The sequence below is a fragment of the Rattus rattus genome, chromosome 2 (assembly GCF_011064425.1).
Source record: "Rattus rattus isolate New Zealand chromosome 2, Rrattus_CSIRO_v1, whole genome shotgun sequence".
NCBI lineage: Eukaryota > Metazoa > Chordata > Mammalia > Rodentia > Muridae > Rattus > Rattus rattus.
In genome coordinates, this window is record NC_046155.1 from 129,871,597 (window position 1) to 129,898,788 (window position 27,192).

General features: G+C 42.4%; 1 pseudogene; it reads right to left on the bottom strand.

Moving 5' to 3' along the window:
• Nucleotides 1-18,780, bottom strand: part of LOC116893249 — a 75,817-nt pseudogene extending 57,037 nt beyond the window's left edge.
• Nucleotides 18,781-27,192: the final 8,412 nt, after the last annotated feature.

The following is a 27,192-nucleotide window of genomic DNA, read 5'->3' on the forward strand; positions in this document are numbered from 1 at the left end:
TAAATACTCTACCCTAATCAGTAATCTGCATTTGTATCGCTTCTGGGCTGTCCTTTTCTAGAGCCTGCTTTGAAATGCATAAGGAAATCCAGACCATCAGTAGGTTGGATATAGAGATCAAACAAGAAGAGTAGTGTTCGATGAGGTAAGGAGACAGAAGCAGAGAACATGAATATTTAGCCTCTAAATTCAATTCCTGTGCTTAAATTGTGTAATGCTAAAACATGCTTTGAAAAATAAAGCCTTGTGCTTATGCTAATGACATTATAGTTTGAGGTCCATGTCAAATGTTACAAAATCACAGACATTAAATATACACAGTTTATTGCCAATCGTGCTTCAATAAAATCATGTTTTAAATGGTGAACTCAGTGATGGAGAGATGGCTCAGGAGGGAAGGGCACTGACTGCTCTTCCACAGGACCCAGGTTCTCTTCCTGGCACCCAATGGTGGCTCACAACTGTCTATAACTCCAGTCCCAGGGATGCCAACACCCTCTTCCAGCCTTCTTGAATACTGAATGTACATGATACATAGGCATACATATGGGCAAAATAAAATAAATAAATATTTAAAAATAAAATAGAAAGGTGAACTCATAGCACATTTACCATTACTTTAGAAATTATGAATAAATAGTTTGGTTCTTCCAAAAACAATCTACAACAAAGTAGGAAAGAGGCATAAAACAAAACTCCCTAAAATGTAGCACAAAATGACCACTGTCCCAATCCTTGGTGATATTCATGCTTGAGTTAGGTATGGTTTTGTTTGAGACAGGGGCTTGCTCTTATAGGCCAGGCTGGCCTGGAACTCTCAATTTTTTGTTTGTTTTTTTGGTTGGTTGGTTGGTTGGTTGGTTGGTTGGTTGGTTGGTTTTTGCCTTAACCTCTACAGTACTTGGTTGAGTTAGCTTTTCTTTTCCTTAAATGGAACTAAAGTAGATTCTCCTTGAGATTAGCCCCAAGGTCCATTGGCTGTAATAGGAGTATATTCTCCAGTAGAATCTAAGTCCACGGTAAGAGACCAAATTTCATTTCTCTGTTTAAGCTGTCTGTAAATAGACACATCAAATGGAAGCTACAGAAGCATCCTCCATAGGATGCCTGCACCAAACACACTTGTGGGACCCAGGGGAAACTGGGTTCTTGTCTTATGAGCCTATTTAAAGAAAGGCAGTCTATTGGGCAGGGGCTGGGTTCCTGGCCTTTCAAACCTCACCCACAGTTGCTCTAGATTCCTAAGACTATCGTTTTCACACAGTACACTTAGCACTGTGGTAAACAGCACAGGACTCTGTATGCATGACAAAAGTTTGAAAACAGTCCTTGAAGTATACAATATAATCTCCAGACGAGCTATTTCCTTAGAGGGTCTTTACAGTGCACAATTTGCAGACTGACCCTGGCTTTTACAGAATGCCAACGTTAGCAGTCATAACACAACCGTGCATCAGCCATGTGGAGGTCCAGTATCTGGAAAGCTCTGCTTCAGACTGGAGGCCCAGAACCAAGAGAGTAGGTAGAAAAATCCTGAGGTTCGTCAAAATGGCTGTGAAACCATCAGGGTGTCAAACCTATTCACTTACATATTGCCAAAACCAGCACTTAAGATCCTATGTCATTTAATTAGTTCAAATCCCAGTGAGGCAGGATTTGCAGTGCATCCACTAAGGCTGGGGGCGTCTCTGCAGACAGAGTGAGCACAGCAAGAGTCAGAGGAATGAAGAGCCATGACTCCAACCTCCCAAAGCTACACAATTTGGGTAGAGGAAATGTGAGAGCAAAAATATATTTGCTCTACCTATATCTGAATGCCACAGTCATGATTTCAGTCTTATGTCTCCCCCCCCCCAAATCAGACATGTTTGGTGGCAAGCCTGGTGTCACAGAAAAGGGACAGAATCTTTAGAAGGTGGTATCCACAGGAGGATAGAGTCTCAAGGGAGATTTTGAGGCTAGACCCTTTCACTCATTTCCTGGCCTCTGTGATTCGAACAGTCTCCCTCAGCTACACACAGTAGGTACACAGGGTGTAGAGACCATAGACTGAAAACTGGAAAGCCACGAAACAAAATAACCATTCTTTCCCTACTCAGAGAATTTTGGCACAAACAGATAGCTGACTTACCCAGCGACTGAGATACCATTTTACAAACCCATGGTGCTAAAACCATAGCTTTATGAGATAGTATATGACGGTTCATAAAGCAGTAGGAGGACATATCATCAGATATATCTAGGAAATAGTCTTCTCAGATCTAATATGTCAACGTTTATACTGTGATTTTAGCAAGTCCTAAAAAGGATACCGGCTTTCTTTCTTCTTCCTGCTCTAAGTTTTGATTTGTTTTGCTTCGCGCTTTGACCACACGTATAAAGAAGATTTCTCTTTCCATCATAAAGCAGGCCGTCAATCTGACTGAATCTTCTGGACTGGGGAGTGGCTCTAATTTTTCCCACACCCTTCTTCTCACAGATGTTTCCTGCCCCGAGCTTTATACTCATTTTGTTTTGTACAAATTCTCAGGACAACTTCCTAACCATCCACACACCCAGTCTTCCTCAGTCCTCGTGTCCTTTCTTTTCCTATGCCTTTCCCGTTGGACAGTTAACTGACTCACTTGCCTGAACCCTACTTTGAAATGCTTCCCAGGTTCGTTCACTTCGGAAGCTACTGACCTGTAACCTTTGTGGCTCTTCTCTCCCTCAGCCTTGTTTCCTTCATGTCCCTAACATCAGAGACCTCCCTTCTGCCAGACCTCACGCTCACCTGAGGTCACTTCAGTATGCCCATTCTCTCTGTGTCTGTACAATCTTCGCCACACTGCCTACCTTGTACATCAGCCCTGGGAAACCCCACCGGTCTGTGTGAGGAAAGGGGCACCCTTTCTTGGCCAACCTCTGTGTGTGGGGCTGTGGTAGTGTGGGACCACCTCACACTTGACTTCCAAGCCGATGCAGCGGTCTTCAGTCTTGAGTTCATACTTTATCCACTCGGCTTGGGCACACTTTTCTCTGTACTTCAGTTTCCCAAACCTGAAAATGACCCTACTACTCTCAGCCTGACGTATGTGCTAGGGTTGAGTTAACCACTGCCGCCATGTTTGGGTAAGCTCTTCATCGTGTTTAGAATGTGACAGCTTTATTTGTTCACTTTCAAACTTTGAAACTATTGAACTCGTAGGAGCCGAGCTGCAGTTTCTTTTAATTGTCTCAATTTCTTCAGGTTCTAACTGGCTCTTGCTTGAGCTCCATGCGCCTCCAGTAAGATAGCTGCTTCGATCAGAGCCTGGCTGTTCAATAGGGAGACTGCTGTTGAAGTGGTTCAGATAAATGAACTCTAACTGCAGCAACTGCCTCCAAGCCAGACTCTGTCATTTCCTAGGTTAAAAAGTTGGGAAGGTGCCACCATCTGTCTCCTGCTGTCACTGATGTGGCGTTGGGGCCCTGTGCCCCTTGAACCCCTAGCAAAATCACAGGGGAAAAGTTCAGGCTTTGAAGCCTCCCAAGGGCCTGCCCTGCCCCGCTGCTGTCTGGGCGGCTCCTCCCACCTCCTCCAGATTCCTCCCTGGCATGCTCTCCCTGTTTTCACTGTCTTCCTGATTACAGAGTATGTCAGTGTGGCAGGATAATTTACTGATATATTAATTTGGGTTTTTTATCTCAGTGCTTGCTGGCTCTATGCTACAAAGGAAGCCAGGCCTCTCTGCCCTGCCTCAGGGGAGGTTTGTTTTAAGAGGCCAAAGCCAAGACACCTGGCTTTTGTTTCCCCTAAGCTAAAGTCCCATAGGAGTTCACGCCAGCCAGCCGCTGGAAAGGAATCGAAGCTAGGAGCCTTGAGAGCAGGAAGACAAGGAAGAAAGTAGAGAGAGGCTTCCAGTGAAGAGGGGTGGGGGTTGGGGGATTAGGGTAGCTAGAGGATCAGGCCACCCGCAGGGACAGACTTCTGGAAAAATGACGATGTCTCAAAGAGGATGGCCTTTCCTGAGTCAAAACCAACCACCAGACCCCCAGACTCCGCAGCAGTGCCCTTTTGGGCAAACAGAGTTACAATTTACAGAACATAGAATGTGCACACAGGCAGAAACAGTAGAAAGTAGAGACGACAAACTTGGAGTCACAGTGTGAAGCCTAATAATAATCTGCTAATCACCAAGCCGAGTTGCATGAGCCACAGGAAAGGAAGAGGCACTTCTCAAGGCAATGCTCAAGCCCCGTGGACTTTGGAAAGGAAACTGAGACACACGGAAGTGATTCACCTGAGATCACATGTCTCAGACAAGGGAGTCAGACAGGGCTATTGAATAAACCCTTCAGCATATTGTAAGACGTTCAGAATGGCAGACAATGCCCCCCCACCCAAGCTAACAGTGCCTACTCTTGATGAGGGTACTTTGAAAACTGCAGCCAGGCCTGGGGTCTCGTAGATGTCACCAACCCTGTACCTGCTGCTCCAGTGAATTGAGGGTAGGAATGGCCATCCTTTAATGAAGGAGCATGTACAGGCGCAGAGCAAACCAACTAGCAGAGATGGCCTGGAACTCAACTAGAGTCTCCTGCAATGCTCTGACAGGGTACTGTTGCATTGCCTGTCCTTCCTAGTTCAGTCTTATCTTCTCCATTGTAAAATGTTAATCCATTAAGCACCTAGCATAGCAGTCCAGTCTTTGGATGATGTTAGTAGCTATGGTCATGGCTACTGGGTGTCAGACAGTGTTGAGGAAGAAAGTTAACCTCTCCAAGGTACCCACAGTCTTGTTGGTGGGAGGCTGACCAATGGGCTTTCAATGCAGTGGAAGAGGTAGTATCTATCATCCCACGTTGTGAGACTCCCCAAGCAAATGACCTGAGTCTGCACTCAATAGTGACCTCTACCTCACTTTGGGGATGGAAGCATGAGCCACTGCTGTTCCCTTTCCCCAAATGGCTTCTGGGTCCAAGCATACTCTGATTGTGGCCCCGGCAGAGAATCTGGGAGCTCAGAGCCATGGATGACTTGCATAGCTGGGAGCCCCAAACCAACCCCAATGAGAAGCCAAGAGAGCTCCGGGCAGCCTGTGCATTCCATGGGGCCAAATTTCCGGCCCTCCCCGGAGTGAAATGTGCAAAGGGAATTTTCCATGTGTCGGTTAAGTTCTTTGGCCAGGTGGCATAGAAGGGAAATGTAAATGTAGGATTGGCTTGGCCAAACTCAAAAGCCTGCAGTTGTGATTCCACGATACAGATCTGGAAGTTATCAAAACCCACGGACTTGATTTCCAAAGGGCAAATGTGAAGAAATGCTCCGCTGGCGTGTCAAGAGATCAGAACACACAGCCACAGGAACACAAACCTCACTTCCCAATAATGGACCTGTCTGTTCAATGGAAGAGAGACTTACCTGGCTCCAAGCTCCCCCAAGACATGGTCGCATTTACAAAACAAAGCAAAACAAACCTGTGAGACATTTGGCTGTTTCCCACCTAAGTGTAGGAGCCTCTAAGGAACGGGCAACATCAGCCTTCACTTTGAATCATACCGAACTCCAGGCAGAGACGGCCTAGAACTGCAGAGTCTTCTGCAATGCTCTGGCTACCCTTTCCTACCCCGTTCCCATTGCCTGCCCTTCCTAGTTCAGTCAGTCTTACCTTTTCCATCTGTAAAATGGAAATCCGTTCAGCACCTGGCACAATGGTCCAGTCTTTAGATAATGTTAGGAGCTGCAGTTAGTTTAGTTCACATCACTTTAGTTCATGTCAAATTAACCTAGCATAGATGTCCAACACCTGAGTTTCTTTGAAAGATGTGACTTGGTACCAGCACAAAGATTGAGTCGACTTGTCTATTCTAAGACACAAGAAGACGGAGGATCGACCTCCATCACAACAAACCATGTGTGTTTATTATATTTCTCTAAGAAAACCTGAGAGACATTTGTGTTCACCAAGCACAGACACCAGGCGTGACTGGAGAACATGCTTTATACACGATGCCCAGAAAATCCCCACACTGCAGTTGCTACCTGAGCTAAATGAAGAGGCCTGACAACAGGAGCTTTCTACAAAGCTCATCTCCCCTCCATCCCCCCTCCCCATGCCAACCCTCAAAGATTACACACACAATCATTTGTGACAGATTGTGTCCCAGTCTTCAACCTTAAATTCTATATGATAAATTCAACACAAAGTGACAGTCGCAGCGAGTGTCCCAGCTCTATCTAAAGAAACTAATTTTGCCAAAGTTAGGATTCAATGAACGAGAAAATATGAATGTACACCTAGGGCATATCTCTAAACTTTAATCTCCATGAAAGCCATAATGGTTATTTATGGTCGGGATGATATTAATATTTTAAAAGATTTCACTAAGAAGCGCTCTGAGACTTTAAAATGATATTGTTATACAAAGATAATAATATTTCAGTGGATCTTTCTCTGCGCTGCTATGTTAATGGTGCAGAAAAAAAGGAACCAATACTTTGGTTACTCCAGAAGTAGCCAGAGGAAACTATGATAAGAATGAAAGAGAGAAAGAAAGAAGAAAGAAAGAAAGAAAGAAGGAAGGAAGGAAGGAAGGAAGGAAGGAAGGAAGAAAGAAAGAAAGAAAGAAAGAAAGAAAGAAAGAAAGAAAGAAAGAAAGAAAGAAAGAGGGGGGAGAAAGAAAGAGAAAAAGAAAGGAGAGAAAGAGAAAAGAGATAAAAGATAAAAAAGGAAAAGGAAAAAATATCATGGGTTACTACTATATGTTTACATTAGGCAAATGCTATTAGGAAATCACATATACACAGGCTCCAGTCAGTGATGGGTAAAGTTAAGGTTGCCAATTGCAGTGTTCCTCCAGCTCTTTGGCTCACTCTGGGGTTTAGGGGTTTAGCCACTCCAACTGCAGGAAATGGAAAGGGCTGACTGGTGCCCTTGTTAATGTAGACTGATTAGATAGCTAGAGAAAAAATGTGCAGGCTTCCACGACTGGGCGAGTGTTTAACAGAGACATTTTGAGAAATGAAAATTGATGTCTATTGTGAGGATGGGATCAGGGTTCCTTGCTTGGTATTCACTCATGGAAGCCATGAATTAAAAGAATGTTTTCTTCTCGCCAGTATAGCTGTTATTGCTCTCCCCCCCCACATCCCGAGTCTCTCAGAACTTTTGAGCAGTGGTTCATGCCTGTAATCCCAGCATTTAGGAGACGAAGGCAGGGTAAGCAGCAATTAGAGGCTAGCCTCAGCTACATTAGACCTTGTCTCAAAAAAAAAAAAAGAAAAGAAAGAAGGAAGGAAGTAAGGAAAGGAAAGAGAAGAAAAGAAAAGAAAAGAAAAGAAAAGAAAAGAAAAGAAAAGAAAAGAAAAGAAAAGAGAGAAATCCCATATGTCCATCTCGCTCATTCCCAGCAGGAACATACCATTATGAGTCCTCTGAAAATGAGCATGGTTATCCCCCACTTCACATACATAAAGGTTATATTTGTGTGGTTTGATACCATTTTACTTTCTTAAGGTGTTGTTCCAGGTACTCAATAGATAGGAAGAAAGCATTTAACATATGACAAAAAGGGGAAGGGGGTGACATTTACAGCCAGGAGCTGGGTAGGCAATTGCAAAGGTCATCAATGAGTAAACAGATATTAATGGTTAGCCGATAACTGGCTCATAAGCAACTCACATTAATAATTAACAGCATGAAAAGCAGCACTTGTAACTATACTTGGGCAACTGCTAGCCCACAGAAGCAAGCCCAGAAAAGCTCAGATGATGACATGCTTCCTGGTTGCTAGAGGCTGCAAAACTTTTTGCATTTCTCACATTGATCCCAAAACCCATGTTAATAAGAAAAGTGGGTTGGTAGAGAAGATACGTGAACAGGTGTTGAGCCAAGAATGCTTAGTCTAACATTTAAGCCCCCCTGTTTGCCTTTCATTGTGAAGTATAAAAATTGCTGAGATATTTGTCACTAACCTATAAACTCTGACATTCTGGAAATATAAGCTTTCTTATGGTATTATTATACCATGTGTCTCATATGTAAACTTCTAAGTGTAACTTCTAAGATTAGTGTCTCTAGACCCTTGCTTTCATGTAGCCCAAACTGGACTTGAACTCGATATGTAGGCAAGGATGACCTTCAACTCCTGGCCCTACAGCCTGTGCCTCTCTGATACTGAGATTCACGTATACAACACCAGGCCTGGCTCAACTCCAGGATTTTTGAGGAGAGAAGGTAAGTCCAGAACTATGGATGAAGAGTGGGAGGGCAGGAAAACAGGTGTCTAGGGCATGTCTCCTATGGGTGTAAAGGAACTTGGGAACAGAGGTACCTGAGTCCCCACAGACTCCCTGGGAGCAAAGGCCTGAGACTTGTGGAAGTGTTTAGAGAAACCCAAAGTCTGTGAAATCTCTGAACTTTTAAATGTTCTGACTTCATGGAAACCCTGCTAAAGCTAAGCACTAGACAGCACGGGTAGGACACATGAGGCCACCTAAAATCTGTTCACTTTTTTTAAAAAAAATGAATGAATGCACACATAAATAAATGAAGTGAAATCCTCAAAACTTAGCCAGGAAAAAGTGGGGAGGTGCATCTTTAAAAGTGATTATAGAGTTTTCTTTCTTCTTCCCCTCCCCCTCCCTCCTCCTCCTTCTCCTCATCCCATCTTCCCCCCACTTCCCATTTCTGAGACAGAGTCTCTCTAGATAGCCCAGGCTTACCTGAAACTCATGTCAATCTTTCTGTCCTAATCTAACACGCTGGACTTACAGACATAAACCACTTAGTCCAGGTTTCTTGACTTCTTTATTTTTAATGTATGACTATAATAGTCTATAATACTACAGATATAAAACTATATATTTATAAGTCAATACATATAATAAGGAAACAGAGTATCAGCAAAGAACTGAAAACACTCAGAACCGTGTGAGTAAAATGTCCACTGTGATATTTTTAATGTGTGGCTTACAGATGAATGCCCAGCACCGCTCTCAAATAAAATGCGGAGAAACCATTTTTTTTTCAATAAATGTATAGTTTGACTATCAAGCCCACAGGAGAAATTGTTACGTACCCAACCTGAAAATCAAATTATTTAAGGTTGGTTATACTAATAACAGTCACTAACCATCTGCTAAGGTGGACTATAAAACCAAGCAAACCAAAGGCAGCACAAAGGAGATGTGTTTGAAAGGAAGGAGTATGAAATAAGGCACAAACTTGCTTCCTGGTAGCAAAAGAAATAAAACTAGGGTAGTTGAGTAAAGGGAGGGTTACAGGCAATACTTCTGAGCCCACCATTAAAGGAACTGCAAGGGTCTAATGGTTTCATAGTCCTCTCTACTTCACCCGTAGCCTACATTGTGGATTCTTCTCATCATGAACCATAGGTCCAGTAAGATGGGTTACCTCATCTGGCCTCGTAGAGTTTTTTCTACACCACCCTTGCTTTTGGCATGGGCATCTACAAGGCTGAGAGTCTCTGCATGCCTCTTCTTCCAAATGCCCTTGGCTGAGCCTTCTCCCCTGGGATAAGAGAATACTCTTTTGTAATTCCCCACGTGGGTTGCTTCATTTTGAAGGCAGGAGGTACTGTTTACATCATTGAACCACACACACTAGTCCATCTTCTGTTGCTGTAACAGAATTCATGTGTCTGAGTAATTTATAAAGAGCCTAGGTGTATATAGGAATGGAGTTTTGGAAGCCTGAAAAGCCCAAGGGCAGGAAGCATATGTCCGGTATGGATCCATGGTACTTTACTGTGTGGTTGAAAACAGAAAGTCAAGTGGACATGGAGAGAAGAGAGACAACAGAGCTGAACTCCCATGACAGCCAACATAGTACTGTGAGGAACAACCCAATCCATTCACTGAGATAAATCCCCATGACTTAGTGTCCTCCCACTGGTTCCCACAGCCATAGGACAACATCTCCGATGAGCTTCAGTGGGGCAGTGCCAGATTCTCTCCTGAGCAACACCCTTAACTGTTAACATTTCAGCAAGAAACAGAATGATGCTTGATCTAGACTTGGCCTAAGAGACACACCTCTGAGCATGTCTGTAAGGGTGTTTCTCCAGAGACTCAATGATGGAGAAAGCTAATGTTGAAAGTAGAACATGGACTAGGACCCTGCACTGAAAGAAAGAGGAAAAACAGGAGAAAGTTGAGCACTAATATTCATCTCTCTTCACTTCCTGATTGTGGATGCTTTGGCAGTGCCCTAGGATATCTCCTAGTAAAATAAATAGTCTACAAAAAGAGTTCCAAGTAAACCAGAACGACATACTGAGACCCTGTCTCAAACAAAACAACAACAACAACAACAACAACAACAACAACAACAAAAAGCAGAACAAGACAGGAAAGGAACTAAAAAATGAGCCTACTAACAGGCTATTTTTGCTCTGCCCTTTTTTTTCATTTTTTTTTTTTTTACTTTTTAGATACTTGCATTATAATATCTATTTTTCCTTTTTCTTTTCTTTTATTGAATATTTTCTTTACTTACATTTCAAATTTTATCTCCTTTCCAGGTCTCCCCTCCAGAAACCCCCTATCCCATACCCCTTCCCCCTGTTTCTATGAGGGTGCTCTCCAACCTAGTCACCCACTTCCTTCCGCCTTCCCACTCTGGCATTCCCCTACACTGGGGCATCAAGCCTTCACAGGACCAAGGGCCTCTCCTCCCATTGATGCCCGACAAGACCATCCTCTGCTACATATGCAGCTGAAGCCATGGGTACATGTGTACTCTTTGCTTGGTGGTTTAGTCCCCAGGAGCTCTGGCGGGGGGGGGGTGTCTGGTTGGTTGATATTGTTGTTTTCCTATGGAGTTCCAAACCCCTTCAGTTCCTTCAGACCTTTCTCTAACTCCTCCATTGGGAACACTGTTCTCAGTCCAATGGATGGCTAAGATCATCCACCTTTGTATTTGTCAGGCTTTGGCAAATCCTCTCAGGAGACAGCTATATCAAGCACTTCTTAGCATCAGCAATAGTGTCTGGGTTTGGTGACTGTATATGGGATGGACTATATACAGGTGGGGCAGTCTCTGGATGGCCTTTCCTTCAGTCTCTGCTCCACACTTCATCTCCATATTTCCTCCTGTGAGTATTTTGTTCCCCCTCCTAAGAAGTACTGAAGCATCCACACTTTAGCCTTCCTTCTTCTTGAGCTTCATGTGATCTAAATAACTAACTTTATTTATTTTACTAGAAGATTCCTATAAGCCTATGAAGTACGTATATTATTCTTCTTTTCCATGCAAGGAATTCAGTCTCACTGAATTGGTTATCATACAAAGACTACACACTTCATCCCAGGAAGAGCCAGCATTCTTACCCACACTGCCTACTTATTCTCCAGGAGCAGAGTATCTCCAACATCTCTGACATCACAGAATCAATGGCTGTGATTTTAGTCTAACCTCTAGATTATAGATGAGAGGACTGAGGTTCAAAGAAAAGGAGACTATCAAAACCAGAGAAAGAGAATTACAAAATGTATGTGAGAAAATAGCAGGCTGTGGAAATACCTCAATATTCAAGAGAAATATGATAAGGAGTTAACAGAGGTGCTCATTGGCAGATGGTTGGATCAAGTAATATAAATATATATTAATATATGCTATGCTATATATGATACTTATACACACACACACACACACACACACACACACACAACTATTCAAGCACTAAAACCATGAGACCCTGTCATTTGTGGCAGCATGGATGAATTGAGAGAGCATTATGCTCAATGGAGTAAGCAGGCACTGGAAGACAGAAACCATAAAATGTCAGCCGTGTAGAATCTTAGGGAAGTAGAGAGTAGAAGATGGGTCCCACAGACTGGGAAGGAGAGAAAGGGGAGATGTACAGAAGTTGGTCAGTGGGTACCAGGGTGCACCTGAAGAGGAGAAATGGCTTCTGGCCTTCTATAGCTCAGTAGGATAATGGCTTTAGTCAGCTTTCCATCACTAGAATGAGATGAAGATAACTGACTTCTAAAGAAGGGTGGCATCTTCTGAATGTTTGAATGACACTTTAGGAAGCCCTGTCCCATGAACAGGCAGAATCACTGATTTAAGGTGTCCAGTGGGAAGGCCAGATGGCCATAGTGAGGAGAGCATGGCAGAACAAAGCTTATGGCTAGAAGGCTAAAGGATAAGAAGTGTCCATAGTCCTATAGACCCTTGAATAGCATGTCCCCAAAGGCCTAAAACCTCCCATTCATCCCTCCTTCCTAACACCACCACTCAGGGGACCAAACCTTTAACACATGGACTTGGGGGGGGGGGACAATAAACACCCAAGCTTGAACACTGTGGTGAACAGTCCATTGTGTAATTGAGAATAGCTTGCAGAAAGGATTTTGAGTGTTCTTACACAAAGAAATGGTAAATGCCCAGGGTGTTGATGCAGTGATCCAATGATTAGAGAGCGTTTGCTAGGTAGACTGAGATACTACACTGTAGCCCCTGAGTGGACGCAATTACTTACCCACTGAAATTATATTTTAAAAAGTTAAGCAGCTCTTATCCACCCCACAAGTGAGTTATATGCCACTTACAAGTCATCTTTGTTCTATTCACAACCTATGGTTCACAAACATGTGCCTGTTTGTGTTTGTATATGTATATGCAATGTGTGTGTAGGGGCCAGAAGTTGAAATCATGTGTCTTCCTCAATCACTTTCTAGCTAATTGAGAGTGACAAGTCTTTCGCACAGTCTTTCGCACACCAATTTAGCTAAAGCCAGATGGGCCAGCAAGCCCAAGGGATCTAGTCTCTCTCTTCCCAGTGTTTTGATTACAGCCATGCACCATAGCACCCATCTTTCATACTTGGGGATTCTAGGGCACTGAACTTGGGACTTCATGCTTGCATGACAAGCGCTCTTCTTGCAGAGACGTCTCCAGGTGTGGTGGAATTTGTTTTGGTCATTTTTCTCTGTTTCATCTGAACCTTTATGAAAGCACGCCTGCATTTTCAGTGCACGTGGGATTATACATTACATAACTAAGCCAAGTTTCTCTTTCTTGACAAAACACCCATGACCTTTCTCTTAGGTAAGAGATCAAGAGTATGGAAAGAAACCCTGGCAGGAAAAGCTGGGGTTAGACAAAGAAAATCCTCATAAACAATAATTAGAATAATAATTAAATACCAGAAAAGGGCAAAGGCATGTGCTCTCTTAAAAACCATCGGAGAGAATAAACGAGGATAAACCCTCTGTGAAAAAACCTCTTGGGCTATCTTTAAAAGCTTTCCCAAATTTCCAATGGCTGTTATTAGCGATTCTTAATGCATGAGGTCGTTATTTCAGAATAAATCTTTCCGTAATTCAAAACAAGGACTCTTCAGTAAATAGTTGAAATTAAGGGGAGAGTCCAAGTCATCTGGTTTCCATTAGGATGATAAAATAGTTCACTTGAAACCTTTTACAATACACTTTGTTACAGGGAGGTGTCTGCACGGCTCACTCCATCACCGGCCATTTGACACAACATAAAAAGCTTCAAAAGCCATGTTAGGCCTCTTAATCAAAAACTAATTGTAATAGATATTGGGGAGTGTTAGCACGGTGACCGCGAGGTTGTAGCAGTGGTGTGGAAGCGGCAGTGAACATTAAACACAACCCCGGGGTGGATAGGCTTATCTCAATTTCAGAACTCAGAGCTAAGTACCACCGGCCACTATCTCTCCAGCTCTTGCTTTGTGCCACTTTTAGAGTTAATTGCCCTAGAAGGCTCCATCTTCTTAATGAAATTTATAACACTGTCAAAGATCTTGGGAGACATGGCTAAAGTTTAGGAGATTTTTACAGAAAACAGAGATATAAACACAGGGGAAAAGAAAATACATACTAGGAACCTAATGCATGCCAGGCTGGACAGCGCTGGTGCAGGGCTCCCAGGCTGGAGGGGGAAGGGAGGAAAGTATCCTGACTACATTAACTCTTTCAAGCCTGCGATGGGATCCTCACTGGGGAGTTCTAGTGGAAGGTAGAAGCTGGTATTCTAGGGCCAATGTTAGGGTTCAGTGAAGAGACTTATGAGGCTGGAACTGCCAGCAAGCTGAAGTTGACCAGAAGCTTATCACACTTTAGTGCTGGACTCCATGTTGACAGTATGGCCGGTACTCGGGAGTGTTTTCAGGGCTAAGGATTAAATAGATAATCTTCTTACATAGGGTGCATTTCTTCCTGATTTTCAGGGTTCTTTAAGGCTAGCTCTCTACAATCAGATCCTTGACAAACCTAGGCTTTCATTAGTCACCCACCTGGCCACTGGTGGCCACTCCATAGATCCCCTTCCAGTCTTCTTCATGTCTGACAACCCTGACAAAGAAGTAAATTAAATGTTAAAGACGATAGACAATTACAGATGGTAGAGTGAAACTTAAAACAGCAAAAGGAAGATATGAAGGGGAAGGCAGAGAAGGAGAAGACAAAAAAGGAGAAGAAAGAGGAGACTGGAGCTTAATAATACTGCTCTCAATTGTACTTATTTTCTTAGTATCATGAAATCATAAAAGGCTGACTTTGAAGCAAGCTAAAAGGAAATCGAAATTTTCAGTGGCATTTTACATTGTTCTATAATTCTAACATCATTCTAAAATTAAAAAAAAAACTTTCGAAAATAAACAATTTGCTACAAGAAAGATAAGGTGTCTTCATGCCAGATTGGCATTTATAATTATAAGTAAATATTACTGGAGGAGAGGCATAACATTCAGCAAAGTGGTTATCAACTAGCTAGAAAAAACATTTGCATCAGGGAAAGATGACGTAACTTCTCATCCTAATTCATACATTCTGATATTTGATTCCAGGCCCTGACTTCCATTTGTGCTGTTCAGGGCCATGCTGTTTTCTTACAGGTAGAAGAAATGGAATCGGGAGTTGGAAGTATTGCTGGGTGGGGAAGGTGTTGGCTTCACAGGCATGAGGATCTGAGGTGACTCCTCACTGACCTTGTGAAAAGCTGGGCACAATGGCTACAAATCTCAGCACTGGGAAGGCAAAGATGGGGAACTCCTGAGTTGCACTGGCGAATCAGTACGGCCTCACTGGTAAGCCACAGTGAGAGGCTGTCTCAAAAAGCAGGATGGATATCTCCTGAAGAACAAAACCTCAGCCCTGCATATACACACACCTAGACATGCTTCTGCACACATGTATACACACACACACACACACACACACACACACACGAAATCATTACCACCGTTTTTCTTACTTATAGAAACACTAACATTAAAACTAATTTCTAACTGTTTGACTTCCAAAACTAAATGATGATTTGAAAATAGGAAGGATTGAAGTGCACATGGAGAGTTGGTACGCGAAGCTAATTGTACTTCAGTTGTTATCTCTTCCTTGATTTCGAAGAGCAGGCTTCGAGCTTGGACAGCTGCCCTGTGCTTCAACCCAAACCCTTGCATCCCACTTACGCTACTGGCTACTGTACTACTCTCTCCTGCCTGCCTGGCCCTGGCCCTCCTGTCTACCGTGGCTCTTCCCTGTGAGTTGTATATCCAAGAACTACTACTTCCCTACACTTTCCTGCCTGTGCTCTCTCTGAGATTCACATGTAGTTCCACACCCACCATGCAAATCTCTCTTCTTATTCCTTACTGCATTCTGTGCTGTTTACGCACATAACAACATTTCCGCCATCTTCTCAAGTCCCAGGAGGAAAGGACTGTGCTTAGCTGTTCATCTGAAACAATCTGAGAACGGATCCAAAGAAAGAGGCCGCATATATTTTTAATGACCACAACACCAAAGATGTCATTCTATAAATTAGATTAGTTGGACTACTTTAAAGTGCCAACGACTAACGGATGGTGGAGAGTTTGTTTTTCCCTGGCATTAGAGAGACTAGGAAGTCTCTGCCCTCAAATTGGCACCGTGGCAGCCTCTGGTTTGTTTTTCTTGAGAGCCTACTCAGAAGTAGATCAATACCCATGTGGGTGCTTCAGTCAACCTAAAATGGGAAGGAAAGAGGTAAAGAGCCAGTAATTTCCTTTTAAGTTATTATATAGTGAAGACATACGGCTACACCTACCTACAAGGGATGCCGGGAAATACATTCCAGTGACAAAGTTTTCACGACATCTAAAAAAGAGGAGGAAATGGTCTATTAGTGGGCAATTTTGAACTGGGCCAATTATCACATCTTGGAGAAATTAACCACTTAGAACAGGGTGCTATGCCTCTAATCCTAGAATGTATGTCAACTAGTAGTCTCTGTATTTTCTTCTCCTCCGATTCACAGCAACTAGTAACCTACTTTCTGTCTGTGGGATTTTTCCGTTTGTCCCATTTCATATACATAGAGATGTACACTGTGTCGTCTTCAGTGTCTAGCTTCTCTTGCTGAGTGGATAATGTTTTCAAAGTTTATCCATATATCATATAAGTGCCTCGCTTCTCTTTATGACCCAGTATGTTGCAGCGCATGGATGTCTCGTGCTTTATGCGATCACCAGTTGGTCAGTGTTGGAGCGCCTTCCACTTTTGGCACCTTGAGCAATGTGGGTAACAAGATCCTTGATGCTCTTACTTTTACATAGGTCTTCAGCTCTCCTGGGTACATGCCTAAGTGTGAAATCGCTACATCCTAGGAAAACTCTGTGGTTTACGTTTTGAGAAACGGACACGCTGGCTCCCAAATGGGCTGCAGTGTTTCCTACTCCCATCCACCGTGCATGGAGGCTGTCATGTTCTCTCCGCATTAAGTCTTATTATTATCTCCTTCCTTCACCATTTTAGTGGATATAGACAGTGGAATGTCATTGTGGGTTTTACTTGAATCTTCTTAAGAACTACTGACACTGGACATCTTTTTATGTACTTATTGGTAATTTGTACACTTTCTTTAGAGAAAAGGATCCGCTCAAACCCTAGTACACAAAACCCAAGGTGTGGGGGTGTAGGGGGTGCACATATGTGTAAGTGCAGAGACCATATGTCGACCTCAGGTTGGTGCCATATGTTGGCCAGGCACTGTCCACCTTGGTTTTTGTCTTTTTCTTTGCTCTTGTTGTTTGGGTTTTTGCTTTGTTTTGTTTTGTTTTATTTGTTGTGTTGATGCAGGGTCTCATGTGGGTGGAAAACTTCTCACTTAGGCTAGATTGACCTCCCAGTGAGCTCCAGAGCTCTGCCAGTCAGAGCACCCCAAACTCTGAATGCCTGCCACCACGCCTGACTGTTTACATGGGTTCTAGAGATTGGCCCATTTTTCATAAAATATTTATCTTTTGTTGTTCAATTTAGACAGACTTTTTATACTCCGCCTACAAGTTCTTCATCATATATATGACTTCAAAAGGCTTTGCTGTCCTGTGATTTTTCTTTTCATTTTCTTGATGGTGGTTTGAAACATAAAACTTTCCTATTAACTTTGATAAAGTCAGATCACAGTATGTTTTCCCATTGCCTTTGGTATCATATTTAGAAAACTCTTGTTTAATTCTGTCTTAGCTCATACATTTAATTCCATGACCCATCTTGGGGCTATTTTTGATTATGACATGGGACACGTGCTCTAATGTTATTCTTTTGCAAATTGATACTCAGTTGCCCAGTATTACATATTGAGAAGATTGGGGGTTTTTGTTGTTGCTGCTGCTGCTGTTATTGTTGTTGTTGTTGTTGTTGTTTCGTTGATTGGTTGGTTTGTGTTAGGTTGGGTGTTTTTTAAAAGGGTTTTTTGTTTTGTTTTGTTTTTTTCTTTGTTTGGTTTGGGGATCTTTTGGAGGGGTTTTGTTGTTGTTGCTATGATTGTTGGTGGTGGTGGTGGTGGTTGTGGTGGTGGTGGTTGTGGTGGTGGTGGCTGTGGTGGTGGCTGTGGTGATGGTTTTGCATCAACTTGTTTTGGCACACTTTATCCAAAAACCAATTAACTGGAAAAAGAACTATTTCTGGATGCTCAGTTCAAGTCCACTGATCCAAATACTCTCCTTTCTGCTGAAGCCATACCTTCTTGCCTGCTCTAGTTCATTTTAGAATTTTGCTCGTTTTCAGGATTGTTTTCTTCCACCTACACGGAATCCCTTAGATCACCATCACATTTTTAGGATCAGCCTATTACTGCAAGAAAAAGGAGGAGTTTGAAAAGATTTGTGTTGATTCTGCAGATGATGTCGAATCTTCCAGTTCATGAGCACAGGATGTCTTTGCAGCTATTTAGAGCTTCAAGCTTGGTTGAATGAGTTTAGTAGTGTTCAGTTTCTGAATGGTGCATCCTTTCTTGTTCCAAAGCGTTTTGCTATTTTCATGTCAGTACATTGAATTGTCTTCTTAATCGTATTTCCCAATGGCTTATTGTTAATGTGTCAAAGTAAAGATAATCTTCATATATTGATCTTGTATTCTGCAACCTTGGTAACTCATCTATTATCTCCAAGAAAATTTGAATTGATTCCTCAAGATTTTCTATGAATGATGTAGTATCATATTAAAATGGAGATACTATTTTCCTTTCCAGCCTTGATACATGTATGTTTATAATTACTATGTCTTCCTGGATGATCTTTTTTCAAGCTTCTATCCTCTTCTTCAGTAACGATGTTTGTCTTGATATCTATATTCTCTGAATTGATAGAGTTACTCTCGCTGGCTTTCGGTTACTATTTGCCTGGTAAATTTTTCTATGTTTCTAATTTTGATCTACTGTTTCCTCAAACGTAAAGTTGGTTTATTTTAGAAAAGACAGAGGTAAAGCATTTATTTTTATTTCCTGAAACTGGGGACTGAATCCAGGACCTTACCTTATACTTGCTAGACAAGTGTTCTTCCATGACGCGAGCTCGCCCGCCTTGCACCTCTCTCTCTCTCTCTCTCTCTCTCTCTCTCTCTCTCTCTCTCTCTCTCTCTCTCTCTCTCTCTCTCTCTCTCCCTGGATTTTCTTTAGTTTATTTTAGTTTCCACATTTTACACATTTTAACTTTTTAAATTTACTTTACATACCAATCACAGCCCCCCACCCCACCCCCTTTTTTTGAGCTAACTTTATTTGTTTTTGTGGGTGAACTTTACTAATGGCATTCAAGAGATTAGGGCTTCCTAGGCCCCTCCTGTAATCCTGGAAGTTCAAGATGGATTCTGTGAAGAGGATATTGAGTATCTGGGGCTTAGTTGGGCCCAGACCCCTCACCAGTTGAGGGCCTCTCTCTTTCCCTCATGACCTTGCTGCAATGGGTAGTGCTGGGCTTCTTACTCCTAGGAGGCCATGTAGGCCATGAGATCTACCACCCTCTCACTATAGCTGTATTCATTGTAATACCTGGAAATGAGCTTTACAAAATCATCATTGAGAGCAATGCCAGCCCCAAAGGTGGAGGAATGAGTGTCACTATTAAAGTTACAGGAGATAAGCTTATTCTCAGTGTAGCCCAGGATGCCCTTTTGGGCCCACTGATGCCTGCTTTGCCATCTTCTTGATGTTATCATACTTGATAGCTTTCTCCAGACAGTATGTCAGATCCACAGCAGACATATTGGGGGTGGGAACATGCAAGGCTGTGCCAGTGAGCTTCCTGTTCAGCTCTGGCTTGACTTTGCCCACAGCCTTGAGAGCACCAGTGGATGCAGGGATGGTGTTCTAAGCAGCCCCATGGCCATAGCACTATAACTTTCCATAGGGAACAGCCACCGTCTTCTGGGTAAAGTGATAGCATAGACTGTGGTCATGAATCCTCAAAGCCAAAGCTGTCATGAATGATCATAGCCAGGGAGGCTAAGCAGTTGAGGATGCAGAAAGCATTGCTGACAATCTTGAGTGAATTGTCATGCTTCTCAAGGTTCATTCCCGTCACAAACATTGGGGTATAGGCAAAAGGGGCAAATGATGACCTTGTTAGCCCCACCCTTCAAGTGGGCTGCAGCTTCCTCTATGGTGGTAAAGATGCCAGTAGACTCCATAATATACTCAGCACCAGTATTATCCTTATTGCTATTATTGGGATCTTGCTCCTGGAGGATGATGATGGCCGTCCCATTGATGGTAAGCTTGCCTATCTATCTATCTATCTATCTATCTATCTATCTATCTATCTATCTATCTATCTATCTATCTTTCTATCTTTCTATCTAGATATCTATCTAGATATCTATCTTATGCATGTGAGTACACTGTAACTGTCTTCAGACACACCAGAAGAGGGCATCAGATCTCATTACAGATGGTTGTGAGCCACCATGTGGTTGCTGGGAATTGAACTCGGGACCTCTAGAACAGTCTGTGTTCTTAACCACTGAGCCATCTCTCTAGCCCGGATGATAAGCTTTTCTTTCTCAGCCTTGACTGTGCTGTTGAAACTGCCATGTGTAGAGTCATATTGGAACATGTAGAACATGTAGCTGAGGTCAGCGAAGGGGGTCATTGATGGCAACAAGGTCTACATTGCCAGATGGGCAAGTAGCCCTGGTAACCAGGAGTCCAATACAGGCAAAGCTGTTCACTCTAATCTTTACCATTGTGTCTAAGGGATGAGGCTGGCACTGCCTGAGAAGATGTGGCTATCTCTGAAATAGGGAGGAGCAGAAAGCCTGAACTATCTTTTTAATGCATGTGATGATCTCTGCATCTGCCTGATCATAAGTTCATGTTTCCTTCTGCCATTTCTGCTATGTGTCTTCTATGTATTTTATATTATTTCATTTTTTCCCTAATTTCTACTCCTTTTGTGAGAGATACTTTGTAGTATGATATTTTAATAATTCCATCATTAATTTCAGTTATTGTCCTAGTGGTGACCCTGAGTATTGCAAACGATAGCTTACAATGACATAGTTTATGCTAATACCAACTTGATTGTAATCATATATAACATTACTAAGCGTGGCTCCATCTCCTCCACCGTCTTTGTGCAATTATAATCAGAACCCATATATTTATACACATATGCTTGTTGAATAATTCTTGCTTATGATGTTGGATTATAAAAAGATTTATGAAGAGTCACTCATCCTTGTTATCATACCTAGCTGTGTAGATGCATTTACCCATTATTAAGTTACTTCTTATCGTTACTTTTATCTCTTTAATGAAGGATTCACTTTACTATTTTTTTCAGAGAAAATCTATTGTCATGATGTTTCTTTTTTTTTCCCCCTCCTTCCTTCTCCTTCTTCATTGGCTTTGACTTTATTTCTTGTCTAATTTTGCAGGATAATTCTTGCATGGGTTGGAATTCTTTATACATCATCCTTCTATCTTTCTGTCCACTGTGGGAAGAGTTGCCCTTGTGGTCTCTGTGCTTCTGGTAGGAAGGCAGCTGTTAATCCTACTGAGGAATGTGTGGTCCCCTTGCTGCTTCCAACATTCCTTCTTTCCCTTTGTCTTTGAGTAGTTTGACTATGATTGAGCGATTCCTTCTTCCAAAAGTTGTTTACACTAACTCCTTCGGGCAGTGTAGGCTTTGAACTCATGCAGACACATGTCTGATGTGCAAAATGGAAATAATAATGCTCACCACTTAGAGTTATGAAATGAGATAAAAAATTACATTTTCTGCCTGGTAGAAAGCATCTCATATGTTTTTTGTTAAAGCATGGACCCCTTTGGAGGAACACATTGGAAGAAGACGCTGTTTGCCTTTCTATTTCTGTGGTTGTGTGAAGGCAAAGACTCTGTGTGCTCTCACCTCAAATATGACCTTCCTCAAGAGGCATGCCTGTCAACTAATCATTCTCTTTCCCATTGCACATTGAGTATCACCTGACCACATGCCTGGAACCAGTAATATTTCAGATTTATGGTTTGTTTCCATTTTATAATATTGGCATATCTACAACGGGATAGCTTCAGGAGGGACTCAGTTGTAAACAAGGAATTCATTTATGTTTCAGATATACCCTATCCACACAAATTCAAGACAATTTTGCATAATACTTTTGGTGCAAATGAATTGTGCCTCTACCCCACTACATGAGGTCAGAATAGAAGCTGCTGTTGGTGGTGCCATGATGGTGCTCCAAAGGTTTCGGGTTCTACAGCATTTTGGACATTTATTTAATCCAGTTAAAGATGTACTTAGAGGGCGATGGTCCGCACAGGTACAATTTCATCTAGGACTGGGGATTTGTAAGATGTAGTGCTTTCCACTATCCAAAGACTATACATGGACTGACCCTGGGCTCTAACCTCATAGGTGGCAATGAATAGCCTAGTAAGAACACCAGTGGAAGGGGAAGCCCTTGGTCCTGCTAAGACTGAACCCCCAGTGAACGTGATTGTTGGGGGAGGGCAGAAATGGTAGGAGGAGGGGGAGGGGAACACCCATATAGAGGGGGAGGGGGAGGGGCTAGGGGGATGTTTGTCCGATAACCGGGAAAGGGAATAACATTCGAAATGTAAATAAGAAATACTCAAGTTAATTAAAAAAAAAAAAAAAGATGTAGTGCTTTCTATCTAAGTCCAGGACAGTTTGGGAAACACAGGAAGTTTTCATTCATTGTCTTGCTGCACCCCCCCTAAGTCTTTACTATCTGATAACATTCAGTTTGCTTTGTGTTTTTATCAATCAGTTCCTTTGGTCTAGAATAAAATCCCTATGAGGGTCCAAAGAAGTCTTTGTTTTATATGATTGTAGTGATAAGTTGTAAGCCCTAAGTAACTGTTCAAAATCAAATGGTGGTGGAGCATTATGGGTGCGTGTGTGTGTGTGTGTGTGTGTGTGTGTGTGTGTGTGTGTGTGTGTGTGTTTGTAGGCCTACAGTTGAAATAGAGTTGCTAAATTGATTGCTTTCCACGTTATTAATTGACACAGGTCTCTCATGGAACCCAGAGCTCACTGATTCCAGTTGGTCTAGCAAGCCAGCCTGTTTTGGGGTAATCCCCTGCCTCTGTCTCCCAGGGGCTGAGATTAGAGATGGCTGCCACACCTTCCCCACTTTTATGTAGGTGGTAAGGATTCACCATTGAGACATTTCCCCAGGTCTGATGCACTAAGAAAAAAAAGTCTAGTTTTCCAGTTTCCAAATTTAACAACATAATAAGAAATACGAAGTTCTGTAGGATACCTCCATTAATGAAAGAGCATTGTGTGTAGTGAAAATGCCAAGTGAATTTTAAACTATTGGGCCTATGAGGTTGTAAAGAATTCAAATAACTACGTTCTTTCTCTTCTGATCCCCAACTCTGTAATGAAAGAAATATAGACATTTCTACCATTTACTCTGGAATGTTGGCTGTAGCCTTTATCACCCAATGTGTTAAATACAAGATTAGAGTCTGCAGAGGCAAAGCTCCCTTTCTGTAAAATGCATTCAAGAGGAAATCGCCACCCTTTCTTCCTCTTATTATAGCAAGAATGTTACTTGTAAGACCCATAATTACTTTAAATATTCCAAAATGAATACAAAAGCTAAAATCTTACAGCACTGTCTGAGAGCCCACCCCCCAACTTTGGACTCTAAAAGGAGCCAGATAAAGATGCTGGCCTTTCCCTCTCTCTATCAGTTTACTGTATAAATGAGAAGACATAAAGTAGTTTTAGATTTAATTAAAGTAATTGACTGAATTGCATTTTGTGTGGCGATCGTCATTAGCACTCCTGACCTTTCTGTCACATACATATGCCAGAGGATTTTTCCGATGGATATTTATTATGAATATTATCATCAATAAGCACCATCAACATATTAAAATTAATTTTAACTTCTTTATGGAAGACTGAAAGCACAACCAGCTGTTGGAAGCCATCCGGTCTAAATCATTTTTTATCGATTCAACATGAATAAACCTCAAGTAGAACTAACAGGGTATTTTATGTATGTGTGTGTGTTAGGCAAGTTTCTATACATATAAAAGATTTCATTTTATTTCATATCTAACTCTGGTTACATTAACTGCATAACCTTATTTTCCAAAGCCCACAGATCTGATGGCTCTTTTAAGTACTAACTGTGCAGCCCCCGTGAGGGCTTATTTCTTGCCCATGTGGATATGGGGTTGGAGGGGGGGGCGTCATATGGACATTTGGTCTTATTTTGACTGCTCGCAAAGAGCTTAATAAAAGACAGGCTTTGGTGCATCAAAAGAACTTCGTCCACAGGTGTTCTGAGCAGGGCTAACTTGTGCGTAGAGCAAACAATTAAGCTGTGGAATTTGAGACCCTAAATTGTATCACTTGAGCACCTGTCCTGGAAGAGAAGGAGGAAAACACCTTTCATTACATTACCCAGGGGCATGGCGAGCTTTGGGCTGTGTAGAGTTACAGCAGTTCCTATTCATGCTCGCTAGCTGAGCTGTGGTTCCCTCTCCTCACACCGCCAAGGGCTCCAAGTTAAATGCTGTCTTAACGACCGTCTCCAGCTCTGTTAGCCCCCATAGTGCTGTGTCTCTCCACATCTCTTCCTGCAGTTACCATTTTACCCAGTACCTACTAAAGTCCATGGTACTGTGCTTAAGATTTTGAGCACAGCATTCATGTAATCTCTCCAACAATTCGAAGTGTTTATTTAGAAAGTAGAGCTGAGGAGACAACCTAGCCAATGAAATGCTTGCTTTGTAAAGACGAGGAACTGAGTTTAGTCTTTAGAACCTACGTAAAAATTGCTGGCTACGGTATCCATGAGTTTCGTTCCAGATCTGGGATGGGGGAGTAGGGGATGAGGGAAGAAAGCAGAACATTGAGGCCCACTGGCTAGCCAACCTTGTTCACTTAACAATAAGACCAGTGAGACCAGTTCCAGAACATGAGAGAGACCCTGCCTAAAAGAATAAACACATAAGTAAATAAATGAATAAAGATACATGGTGAGTAACACCTGATGACACTTAAGAGTTGTCCTCTGGCTCTCCAACAGATTCACACACATAGGGGCACACACCTCATAATGGTGCTCTGCGCGCGCGCGCACACACACACACACACACACACACACACACAGAGAAAGGCTAAACTATATGTATATGGTAATGGAAGTATAAGTGAGGGAATCTAGTGCCACAGATTCCAGAGCTACACGTCTTCATCACTAGGTCTTTTGGTGAGTCTTGGGGCCTTCTTGGGGTGGAGCTCCTCCTTTAGGCTTTAGCTCTTTTGATTTGTTATGGATGTATCATCAGCTCTCTTCTCTCTCTTCTTACCAATCCCACCACCCTTCTCCAGAATGGCCCAAGTGACCATGCATAGGCCATCAAGTGTCTCTCAAAGCAGCTCTCCTTTCCTGTACTCCTGAATTGGAGATTCAGTTCTTGTTCCAATCTATACTTCAGGGAACTCATGAGCTGCCCCCAGGAGCATAAGCTAACCAGGCATCTTTCCCAACAAGCCTATCCTTCCCCCAGCACCTTCCAAAGGTAGTCCTGTTGGAAACCCAGCCTCTCATCTGGCCTCTTCCTTCTTCCTAGGCAGACTGGTTACAGAACTTCTCACCAATTCTCCTTCCTTAGTGTTCAGATTTGTCCTCTACCAATAATGCAATTGTTCTAGAGTTCTCACAACTCAAGCAAGGACTGGAGGGGAAATCTTGGTATCTAGTTGGTAGACACTGAGGATGTTGATAAATACTTAGAGAAGAGGTTCTCAACCTTCCTAATACTGCAACGCTTTAATACAGTTTCCACATGCTGTGATGACCCTAACCATATATTCATTGCTACGTCATAATTGTAATTTTACTATTATTATGAATCCTAATGTAAATATCTGATAAGCAGGATATCTGATATATGACCCCTGTGAAAGGATCATTTGACACCTCCCCCAAAAGGGACATGACCCACAGATTGAGAACCTCTGATTTGGATCCTATGAGAAATCCCTGACACTAAGAATTATCCAGCACCAAATATCGAAGTGCTAAGAAATCCTGTTCTGATCCAAGCTACTAGCATCTTACATTTCCTATGACCTAAGCCGTGTCCTTCTACCAACACCCCCCTCTCTTGGGATCTTCAACACATTCTCCATCCCCCATACCCAGAATGATCCTTTGCAAACACTAATGTAGTCCTCTTAGAATTCACTATAGCCTCCTGATTCCCTTACAAATAAAACACTTGGCATGTTTCTTTAGCTTGCTTCAAACCACTTTCCTCTCTTGCCTATGAGGTGACTCTTAGCCCATATAGCTCCCACATTCCCTTTACCTTCCTGCTGAAATGTCATCCTAAGAAGGGGAGTCTTCCCTGACCCTCCTGCCCTTTCTTTCCCATGCCCAGCTTTAACTGTCCACTAGCATTTAACTCTTTAGTAAATACTGCTGCTATTATCTGCTAATGTGTTTCCCTGTTTCCTGTCTCCTCCACCACAATACCTGTCTTTCTTTTACTGTTGTACAGCTGTTAGTAACTTTGCAGCAGATAATAGGCATTCAATAAATGTTTAGTGAATTAACACTCATTTTTCTTAATTGAAATGTATATATATATATATATATATATATATATATATAAGAAGAATCAAAGTTTCTTTTTCTAGACTCTTTTGTTAACCATAGGCAACCATGTGGGTGGAAGACTGAGCTGACCCACTAGACAGCTGAGTCTTCCCAGACTCTTGAGTAATGACCGAATGCTTGAGACATCCAGGCTATGAACACCAGGTGCACACACCAGCCACAGCAGGAACCAGGCACCTCTTCCCATATAACCCGACAGTCGCTCTGAACAGGGAAGTCATGTTGCTTTGGACTAATTCTTTGTTTGTCGGCTGGTTTTATGATTACAGTCTGGACGGGTGGATCATCTGACATACTTCCCACCTTTTTAAAGACAAGGGCAGTCTCTTTGAAAACCAAAAGCACTTGATGGATGGAGCCTTCTCCTGAGTCCTTTCACAATTCTGTGCTGTGGTTTGGATGTGAAATATCCCCCAGGAAGCTGGAACACTTGATCCTGGCTGGTGGCCCTGGTGTAGAAGCTTGCAGGCCTTTCAGACATGGAACCTCATAGAAATACGTGAGTCACTGAAGGAAAGCTTTGAGATTTTATTGCCTAACCTCACTCCCTCACTGAGGATACAATGTGACCAACACCAAGCACCCTTGTCACCATGTTCTTCTACCATGATTAATGACACCCCTTCCTCTGGTCGAATTCCACTAAGGGCTCCAGGAAGTCCTGCAGAGTTATTTGCTTAACCTAACATTTGCCAGAAAAGATCTGGAAGCTGTAAACGTTAAGCCAGATGAAGCCTACCTATGGTAAGTTGTTTCAGGCCAGCTATTTGATCACAACAGTAAGAAAAGAAATGAATATA